Source organism: Macrotis lagotis, chromosome X (genome assembly GCF_037893015.1).
Source record: "Macrotis lagotis isolate mMagLag1 chromosome X, bilby.v1.9.chrom.fasta, whole genome shotgun sequence".
Lineage (NCBI taxonomy): Eukaryota > Metazoa > Chordata > Mammalia > Peramelemorphia > Peramelidae > Macrotis > Macrotis lagotis.
Window position 1 is genome coordinate 365,809,240 of NC_133666.1, and position 10,663 is coordinate 365,819,902.

The 10,663-nt window shown below is 33.8% G+C and overlaps 1 pseudogene; it reads left to right on the forward strand.

Annotated features, from left to right (window-relative positions):
- Positions 1–200: 200 nt before the first annotated feature.
- LOC141499129 (BCL2/adenovirus E1B 19 kDa protein-interacting protein 3-like) lies at positions 201–10,368 on the forward strand (annotated as a pseudogene).
- Positions 10,369–10,663: the final 295 nt, after the last annotated feature.

A 10,663-nucleotide genomic window follows, 5' to 3' on the forward strand; every position in this document is an offset into this window, starting at 1 on the left:
TGAAATCCAATGCCAAGTTATATGTCAGAATGTATGACATATGCCTGGGATGGCCTGGGATGTAGTAGAGGAAGTTGGATTTTTTTCTCTTCTTGGACATTTGAAAACATTGGTCTTATTCAACCATTCTTCCAAGGGAAAGTCTTCACCTGCTTGAGGCTTGTTGATTACCTTCAACCTAGTTTAACCCATCTACCAAGATGCTTTACCAGGGTGTGGTCATTGAAATGCTTCCTGCAGTGCAGGTAAGAGTTAGGTGGCAAGTAGGCAAACACATAACTTTCATATTCAAGGCATATTTACAAAAGCAACATATCATACCTGACTAGATCCAAGTAAATATAAAATGGCCAAGGGTTATAATTGCTTCTAATGTAATCACAGTGAGACTACATTAGTACTTTTTCAGGCCCCACATATGTGCAGAAAACAACAGATCTTCACTAGTGCTGTATCTTTGATAGGAAGATTTGAGACTGAGTTACACTTGTTGTAATATATAAAAAAAAACCTTAAATATGATGTCACATCAATATGATATTGCCTTTCATATTTTTTTTGATTAGTACCAATCCTCAGGATATTGAAGGATAAGATCATAGACTATCACTTTGAATTCATGGTTGCCTAACTTCATAATTGCCTCTTGACCTGGAAACATATTCAATATCCTCAGCAGTTTATGACACAGGTGACCTATCTTCAAGGAAGGTTAGTAAATGAGAAATTCATCATAATTAATCTAAAGTTGACACCTAATTAGTAAACTTGGGAGTTGGCTCCAATCAGGATGGACTGCTTGGTTGGCAAAGGTTTTACTTAATTCTGAGAATTATTGGGGAAAAACTATCTTAAAGCTAGTAAAATTCTGGTAAAACTTACCAGAAGAGAGAAAAAGGAAATAATACCTACTTGTTAAATTTCAATTATGCAATTTAAAGAGGATTTTCTATGTTAATAGGTTGTCTTCCACAACTGTGGATGCCTGAATGATTTTAATGGGAATTATGTAATAAATATAGCCAATCCTACAAATCTAGTTTTATTTCTACAGATATAAAGAGACAAATCAGAAATACTTCTCTTCTGTGTTTATCTGGGGGAGTGCTCACAGCAGTTGCATATGGAACAGGCCAATTAAAATACCACCCATAGTACTACTTATATGTGCTTTAATAAGTCATTTCATTGATCCTTGTGATCCTAAATTTCCTATCTGGAAAAGTTAAGATTTGTTTCAGTTGTATTCTAAATCCTTACAACTCTATCATCCTGTTCTCCCACAGAAAAAACTGTGATTTCTCTAACCTATCTTTTTCTTCTGAGTTATAAAATTTCTATTTCAGAGCTTTCCTCCTTCTTCATTGTTCCCTTACATTCCTGTGACTTCCCATTGTCTGGAAATCTCCCCATATCTGCAGCTGCTCTTTTAGGAAGTTTCAATACAAGGAACTCAATTTCTACTGGTTGGTGTATTCTTCCCAATGATCATACAGTAGAAATTAAATCAAATCCACCTGAGTGGGAATCCTTCCTATCCTAAAGAACACCTGGGGTGACATGACAACTGAATTGAGTGAGCTTCCCTGAAGAGTATACCCTGGTGTACCAGACTATTATCACTGTTTCTCTGGCATGGTTTTAAGACAACTATACCCATGGCTGTTTATCAGAAAATTATCTAATTTTGAAGGTATTTGTTCCATTTCAGTATCAGTGTATTCATGAATTGCCTTCATCTGCAGTGAAAATATTTTGTCATATATCATAAACATTGATGTTCATGAACCTTATTGTGGATATGGTAGTCCTAACTGATAGACCAGGTAGCCTTTCCTCATTTTCCTTTTTAACTGTGCACTTGAAATTCTTCAGTTAAACCAGTTAGACTTTTCTTTGGGACATTCCTTTAAACCTCTTCCCCTACCAAAAAAAAGACTGCTTTTTTTAAAAAAGTCCTAGTTTTGGGACACAGGGATAACAGAAACTGAAGTAAGAAAAATAAAAGTTCAAATTTGGCCTCTGACAGTTAGTATCCATATGAAACTGGGCGAATCATTTAGCCTCTCTATTCCTTACAGAATCTATAAAATGAGCAGAGTAATATCACCAAATTTCTAGTGTTTTGGGGATATAAAAATAGATCATATATGTAAAGAATATTTGAGCCTTATTTTGTTATATCAACACTGTTCACAAAATTACAATGACAATAATAAGTAATAATTATTATTATTAATTTCATATCTTTTGTGAACTATATTTTTTCACTTGGCTTCCTTAAAATATTTCCAAAATCCTACTTTCTGAAAGAAGCTTTTCTTGAATTCCATACATACTATTTTTGCCTGGGAGTATCTCCAAATTATAGTTTGTAACAGATATGTTAAATTAATAAATTTTAATTACAAGTCATTGTATTAATTATAAATAATTATAATCAATAATAATAATGTACATGTTCAAAATACAATAATTTTTGGTTTATTTTTGTATATTATTACAATAATTTTTGTTATAAGTATAATCATAAACCCTCCTCCCCCACCCTGCCCCCAAAATGAGAAAACTAAAAAACAGTGAGAGAGAAACAAAAATGTATTTCAGTCTATGTTCAGATTTCAATGGTTCTGTCTCTGGAATGAGTTGCCTTCTTTACCATAAGTCCACCAGAGAAGTTGCTTCTATATTTTTTCCACAGTTGCTATTACTAGCTGTATTTTTCCTCCACTCTATTCCTCCCCACTCTCATTTATTCTATTCTCTCTCTCTCCTTTTATCCTGTCCCTGTCCAAAAGTGTGTTGTATCTGAGTATCCTCTCCCACAATCTTCCCTCTCTTCTGTCACTTATTCCCCCCCTTCCCTTCCCCCATTCCCCCTTATCCCATTCATTTGTTCTCATTTTTCTCTAGGGTAAGATAGCAAGTACAATAATTATTAAAAAGTACTTATATCTCTGTGAGTAAAGGAGTTATTATGCCTATGTTCTAGATAAGAAGATAAAATTTAAAAGTTTTTGATGATCCATAGAAAAGTTGTGAAGTTGATAAAACCCAACTCATACCTAGGTGTTCAGATTCAATAGTACACCTTTCCACTACCTTGAGGGAGAATAATTCATACTTCAACAGTCTAGTTATATAGTAATTAAAATGTTATTGGGAAAGATATAGCAAAATATATACAAAAATAACAGAACATAGATAATATTACAGTTTAAAACTAAATCAATATGTAGCTTGCAGGGATCCTTATGTATGAATTAGTGATTTCTGTTTTTATTTGATTTTGATAACACTGGTTTTAGAAATTCTTCATTCAAGTAAACTTTTTAGAATTCCAAACCAAGAGAACATACAGAATTACTTCTTTAGACAAATAAGGTATATTGGTATCAAAATGGATAAAATAACTTCTCCTATGAAGACACATTCTCCTCCTTTGTAGATTAGAGCTCTAGAATCTGGAGAAGCCCCATACAATTTTATCAAAGAATAGCCTTAGCAGCAACCATCTGTCAACAGTTTGATTTATTGGAACAATTTGCTATTACCTTTTAGCCTTATTAAACCACCACTTGTTCCATTTCTATATTCCTGAACTTTCGAGTTCTGACCACTAGCTTTCAGGATTTCATAGTTCTATTGCCTACACATATTTTGCTTTGTTAGCATTTCATGTTTGTTCCCACTCTTCTCACAAAACACTCCATAAATTGATAAGACATAATGTACCAGGGTTTTAGGTGAAATGTTTTTTATTACTTCTTGCTTTGCTTTCTATTTAGTAAATGTTTCTGAGTGAATTAATGGTGTCATCTTGACTGACCTGTTTTATCCATCATTCACTGGAAAGTCCTCAGGTGATGCACTATACAGTTATGGTAGCCCCATCAAAGTTCTTCTAGAATCATGAAAAAGTGAATTGAGGCAAAATATTTAGGACAGCAAAAAAGAACTCAATTCTTATTTTGGCTAAAAAGGATATATATAATAAAGATACTAAATAACAACAAAAATTTACGTATTAATTCTGTCATCACTGTCAAAGAGAATGAATTTTAGCCTGTAAGGTCTAATACAACAGTAACAAAACCAACAAAAATATTTGTATGAACTTTGCTTCTGATCTTTGTAAATGGAGAACTATAGAGATAGTTGTATGGGGAGCTGTCGTCAAACAATAGATAAACAAGCTTGACTTCTTGTCAAACTCTTCAAAGAATCTTTAAAATAATAGTTTGTTAGGGGCATCTAGGTGGCGCAGTGGATAGAGCACAGGACCTGGAGTCAGGAGTACCTGAGTTCAAATCCGGGCTCAGACACTTAATAATTACCTACCTGTGTGGCCTTGGGCAAGCCACTTAACCCCATTGCCTTGCAAAAAAAACTAAAAAAAAAAAAAAAAAAAAGAATAGTTTGAGGGGAGCAGATATAGTCAAAAGGATAGAGGAAGTCGCCTGAGATTTCCCCAGTTTCCCTCAGAAACAATGTTAATTCAAGCTTCTAAACTGACTCTGGAGAGAAAGAACCCACAAAATCCAATGTGAAACAATTTCCCAACTTAAGGTGACTTAGAAAGATTTCAGAAAAAGTCTGTCTCTCTTCCAAGCATAGGTGGGAAGCAAACAAGCTAGTGGGAGTCTTTTAACAGCAGCACAGCTCATCAACCAAGGCATTTCAGTTCTAGTTCTACCAACCAGTGGCAAAGCACTGCAGCTGTGAGTCTTGTAGTCCCAGCAGAGAAGGCAAATTGCCAGTCTCAGAACCCTGGCACAACACATACAACTAAGGTGGGTCACCTAAATACAGTGAGCAAGCTATCAGCACATGAGACCCCAGAGCATAAAGCCAGTGACCAGGTCCCTGATCCCCAACACAAGAAGCTGGAGACAGTGGCTTTGGCATCCCAGGAACACAACTCAACTTTTAAAAATGAGCCAGAAACTAAAAAGAGCATTGACTATAAAAAATATCCAATGGGATTTGTGAAGATAAAAAAAATGAAGTCAGAAAAAAAAAAACAGCAATTGCAAAAATGTCTACATATGAAGTCTAAAAAAGGAATTTGAAATGATCTCAAGCTCAAAAAATTCTCCTGGAATAGCTCCAAAAGGATTTTAAAAATCACTTAAGAGTGGTAAAAAATGGGAAAAGAAATGTGAGTTGTATGGGAAAATTATGAAAAATAAAGAGTCAACAACTTGAAAATTGACTGATGAAAGCAACTTTTAAAAAAGCTAGAATTGACCAAATAGAAAAAAAAACTCTGAAGAAAACAACTTTTGAAGTAGAATTGGATAAATGGAAAAAGAAGTTCTAAAGCTAATTGAAAAAAAAACACTTAAAAGATAGAATTGGTCAAGTGGAAGTGAATAATTATTTTAGAAGAGAAAAAGGAAATAGAAATGCTCACTGAAGAAAATAAGTCCTTAAAGAATAGGCTAGTGCTAGTGGAGACTAATAACTCCATGAGACATCAAGTCTTGGACACACAAAATAAAATAAATAGAATTAAATATAGAAGTATATAAAATATAGCTTCAAAAATGAATGAATGAGAAAATAGATGCAAAATGGATAATTCAATAATCATTAGAATACCTGAAAGCCATGATAAAAAAGCCTAAGAAATATATTTCAAGAATAACCAGGGAACTGATGGAAAAAAATGTAAAGGAAAGTGGCCTAGCTCTACCAGATCTAAAACTATACTATAAAGCAGCAGTCATCAAACTGCCTGGTACTGGATAAGAAATAGAGTAATGGATCAGTGGAGTGGGATAAGATCAAAAGAAACCGCAGGAAATGACTACAGCAAACTACTCTTTGACAAACCCAAAGACATCAGCTTCTAGCCTAAGAAGTACAACAAAAATTGTGGGGAAGATTAGAATATAATATGGCAAAAATTAGGGATAGACCAACATCTCACACCCTATACCAAAATAAAATAAAAATTTAGACATAAAGGGTTACACCATAGATGAATTAATATACCAAGAAATACTATATCAGATCTATAGAAAGGGGATAAATTTATGATCAAACAAGAATTAGAGTACATTATAAACTGTAAAATTAATGATTTTTGACTATATGTAATCAAAAATTTTTTGCACTAATAAAATCAATGCTGCCAAAATTAGAGGGAAAGTGGAAAGCTAGGGAAACAATCTTCATACCTAGTAATTCTGATAAAATTCTCATTTCTAAACTATATAGAGAATTTCATCAAAATTATAAGATTAAAGTCATTTCCCAAATGATAAATGCTCAAAGGATATGAATACGCAGTTTTCAAATGAAAAAATTAAAGCTATATATGATCATATGAAAATGTGTTCCAAATATTTATAGATTAGAGAAACACAAATTAAAACAACTATTAGGTAAGCCAATAGATTGACTAAAATGAGAAGGAGGGAAAGTGATCAATGTTGGAGAGGTTGTGGGAGGCTTGGGACATCGATACATTTCTGGTGCAATTATGAACATATCCAACCATTCTGGAAAGCAACTTGGAAATATGCTCAAAGAGCAATGCAATAAAAATGTTCATTCTCTTTGACCTAGCAATTCCAATTCTAGGCCTATATTTAGAAGAAATAAAAAAAAGGGAAAAGTCCTACATGTTCCAAAATCTTCATAGCTTCTCTTTTTGTAGTGGCAAAGAATTGGGAATTGAGGTGATGCCCATTAAGTGGGGAATGGCTAAACAAGTTATGGTATGGGAATGCTATGGAATATTATTGTTGTATGAGAAAATTTAAATGGTTGAACTCTAGAGAAGCATGCAATGAGTTAAAGGATTTGATGCTGTGTGAAGGAAGCAAATGCAAGAGAACAATATGCACAATAAAAACAACAACATTGTGATATGATCAACCCTGATAAAAGCAACTCCTCCCAGCAGTTCAGAGAGCTAGAATAACCATGTGTATCATGTTGTCCCCATCTAGAGGAAGAAAAATAAAACAAAATAAAACAAAAAAACCTCTTCAGAATCTGATGAACATGCAATAAAAAATCAGCTTTTATTTATCTCTTTCCCTTAATTCTCATTCCTCTTACTAATGACTAATGTGTTAACATTATGACTATGACAAGCATCTTTATCAAAAATTTGTATGTACAGTGTTAACCTTAATGTTAACTGTTGGGGGGGGAGGAAGTGTGGAAGGAGAATTCATATCTTAATAATATAAATTTGTATAGGAATAAATGTTGAAAATACATTCATAACATGCATTTGGAAAAATAATACATCAATAGAAAATTTAAAACATTACAAATAAAACTTTAAGACAAAAAAATCACTAGAAAGCTAGAGTATATATTTCTCATCCTTTATAATGTTTAAGCCCACACACAGCTCCTAAACAAATAAAAATATAAAGCAACAAAATAAAATGTACCATAGGCAATGAAGCAATTTCAATACTAAACATATTTCTACAAGTGGTACAGCATCAAATTTCTTAGAGAAGGTATTAAATGAGTTACAGGAAGAAGTAGATAGTAATACTCTATGTGTAGGGGACCTCAAAGGTTCCTCTCTCAGAATTAGAAAAAATATATATATAACCACAAATAAATAAGAAAGAAGTTAAGAAGTTGATTAGAATTTTAGAAAAATATAGATAGGATAGACCTCTGGAGAAAAATTGAATAGGTATATGGTTATACATTTTTGGTGGTACATGGCATATACAAAAAAATTGTCAGGACATCCTCAGAATCAAATGCAGAAAGATACAAATATTAAAAGTTTCTTTTTCAGCTCATTATGAAATTAAAAATTAGATTTAATCAAGGGTCATGGAATGATAGACTGAAAAAGAATTGGAAACTAATAATCTAATATAGAAAAAATCAGTAATTTAATCAAAGAAAATAACAATAATGAAACAACATACCAAAACATATGTTTATAGCCAAACAGGTCTTAGGTGAAATTTTAAATCTCAAAATGCTTATATGAGTAAAATTTTAAAAAATATTAATAAATTGGACAGAAAATTTAAAAAGAACAGATTAAAATCCCCCAAAATATCAAATTAGAAATTTTGAAAAAAAAGGGGACAAATAAAATTAAAAGTAATATAATTATTTAGTTAAAAAAGTGAAAGTTAAAGGTTTTTTTTAAATAAACTTTTGGTTAATATGATAAGAATAATATAGAAGAAAACTAAATTACTTTTATGGAAAATTAAAACTTTGAATTCACCACCATGGAAGAAGTTAAAGCAAAATTTCAGAACTATTTTGTCCAATATCATGGCAATAAATTTGATAATCCAAGTAAAATGTCTGAATATTTATGAAACATAAAATAAAAGCAGACAAAATAAAATACTAAATAACCCCATTTTAGAAAAAGAAATTGAATAAGAAATTAAGGAAATGTCTATGAAAATAATTTCCAAAACCAAATGAATTTGCAAATAAATTCCACAAATTAAAAAATGAATCCTAATACTATATGAATTTTGCAAAACAGACAAAGAAGGAATTCTTGAAATTCCTTTTATGACACAAATATTGTGCTGATTTCAAACCAGGAAGACCCAAAATACACAAAATATGTGGGAATTTGTCTAATGAATATTGATGCAAAATTTCAAATAAAATGTAAACAAAGAGATTACAGCAATTTAACGCCAGGATAATATAATATGACCAGGTGGAATTTATTCCAGAAATGCAGGGCTGGATCAATACTAGGAAAACTATTAGCATAATTGACAATATCATAAACAATACTATCTAAGGTTGTATGATTATCTCAATAGATACAGAAAAAAAGCTCTTTCCAAAATGTAGCACCCATTTCTCTTAAAAAATTCTAGTGAGAGACTTCAGGGCAGAGTCAAGATGGCATGCTCCCAGGACTTTTCCTTACTAAAGCCAAATGAAGCCTCTACAGAGACATTACAACTTTGGGTTCCACCAAAAAAAGATAAGATCAAAACATGTTTTCAACTGTCATCATCCTGGCGGATCTTCAGTGGAGTTCTGTCTAGGGGAAAAGAGAAAATAAAGACCAGCTAGGCAGGATAAAGCTTGACAGCAGTATAGATCCCAACAGCTAGATAGCAAGCCAGCAGGATGGATCCTCAAACAAAGTCTGAAACCTGGAAATGCTGGGCAACTGATCCCACTGGGTAGGGAACAAACTAGCACAGAGGGAGAACCTAGACATAAAGGAGGAAATAAATTTCTAAAACAGCAAGACCTGGGCTGCATAAGACAACATCTTTGCCAAGGGCAAGCCAGGGATTAGGACCCCCCCCCCAATGCCCAGCATGAAAAGCTTGGTTCTATGCTCAAACTATCAGAATGAGCAAAAACAAACCAAAAAAAAAAAAAACCCTAATAGAGCACTAACCATAGAAAACTACTATTCAGATAAAAATAACAGTGCCACCTCAGAAGAAGAAACCAGTGAAAAATTGCGTACATGGGAAGTATCAAAGGAGTCTATGAATTGAAATCAAATCCAAAACCTCACAGAAGACCTTGAATTTAAAAAACAGTAAAGCTGAAAGTAAAATGGAAAAAAAGGAATAACAGCCATGCAGGAAATTTATGACCAAAATAGACTATCTAGTGAAGGTAGCTCTTCTGGCTGCAGGTTAGTCCTACCTTCCTAAGTCAGCTGGTCAGTAGCTGTACAATAGCAAGCAGGAGGAGCAGAGAAGGTTGCAGTGGGGAGGGGTGGGATATGGGGGGTTAGGCTCTCTGCCAAACAAGCCTACTTCAGCCATGATGCAGAGCAGGCAACTGATGCTACCCCCTCCCTCAGGTCACTTGGGTGGTGCTGAACTAAAGCAGTAATGGCAATGGTCACAGTGTGGCACCATCCTCAATTTCAGCCTATAATGGTGCCATGGAAAAGTTTCTTCTGGATGCTCTGCATGAGTCTGGACCAAGCAGCAACACGTGTTCTTATTGTAAAAACCAGCCTTGGTCACAGACATCCCAAGATATCAGTGAATTTATGAAATGGATCCTCATAGCACTGAGGGAAAAAAGAACAGCTCTCAGACTGAAGAAGACTACATGTAAAGATGGAAAGAAGTGGAAAGCAGCCTGAAGAATAATTCAGACTGCATCTGGGACTGTTTTCAAATTGATTCTGTTTTCAGCAAGTCTAAAATATTCCTCCAAAGCAATCTCTCTTTAAACACACAAAGTGTTTGGCCACTCTCAGCATGAGAAACAAGAGCATCTTGAAAATGTGGGGGCATCTGCTTGGCAGAAATTTTGAAGATTTTCCCTGTTGTCCATTCCGCTTTCTCACTCCCTCACCATAGTGCTGAGAATCTGCACTGGAAGTCATCTTCACTGTTATCCTTGGCATAGATATTTTTTTTAAAGGAAACCATTTTTTGCTGTGCTTAGGATTCTCAACATTTGTTTATATTTGTCTCTTATTATCCTTTTAATCCCCATTTATCTGGACTAAAATAAATACAACCTCCTAATTTGAAAAGGATACTCTCCTCTTCTTCTTAGCACTCAGCCCCTTCTTCACATGTATTATGAGACCCAGTCTGATTACTGCTTTTTTCAACCCATTGGCATGGGCTACCCTTCTTTGGTCACACCAGGTAGCAGGGTCCCTACAGAGGGTTTGCCTCAGCCACATCACTCCATT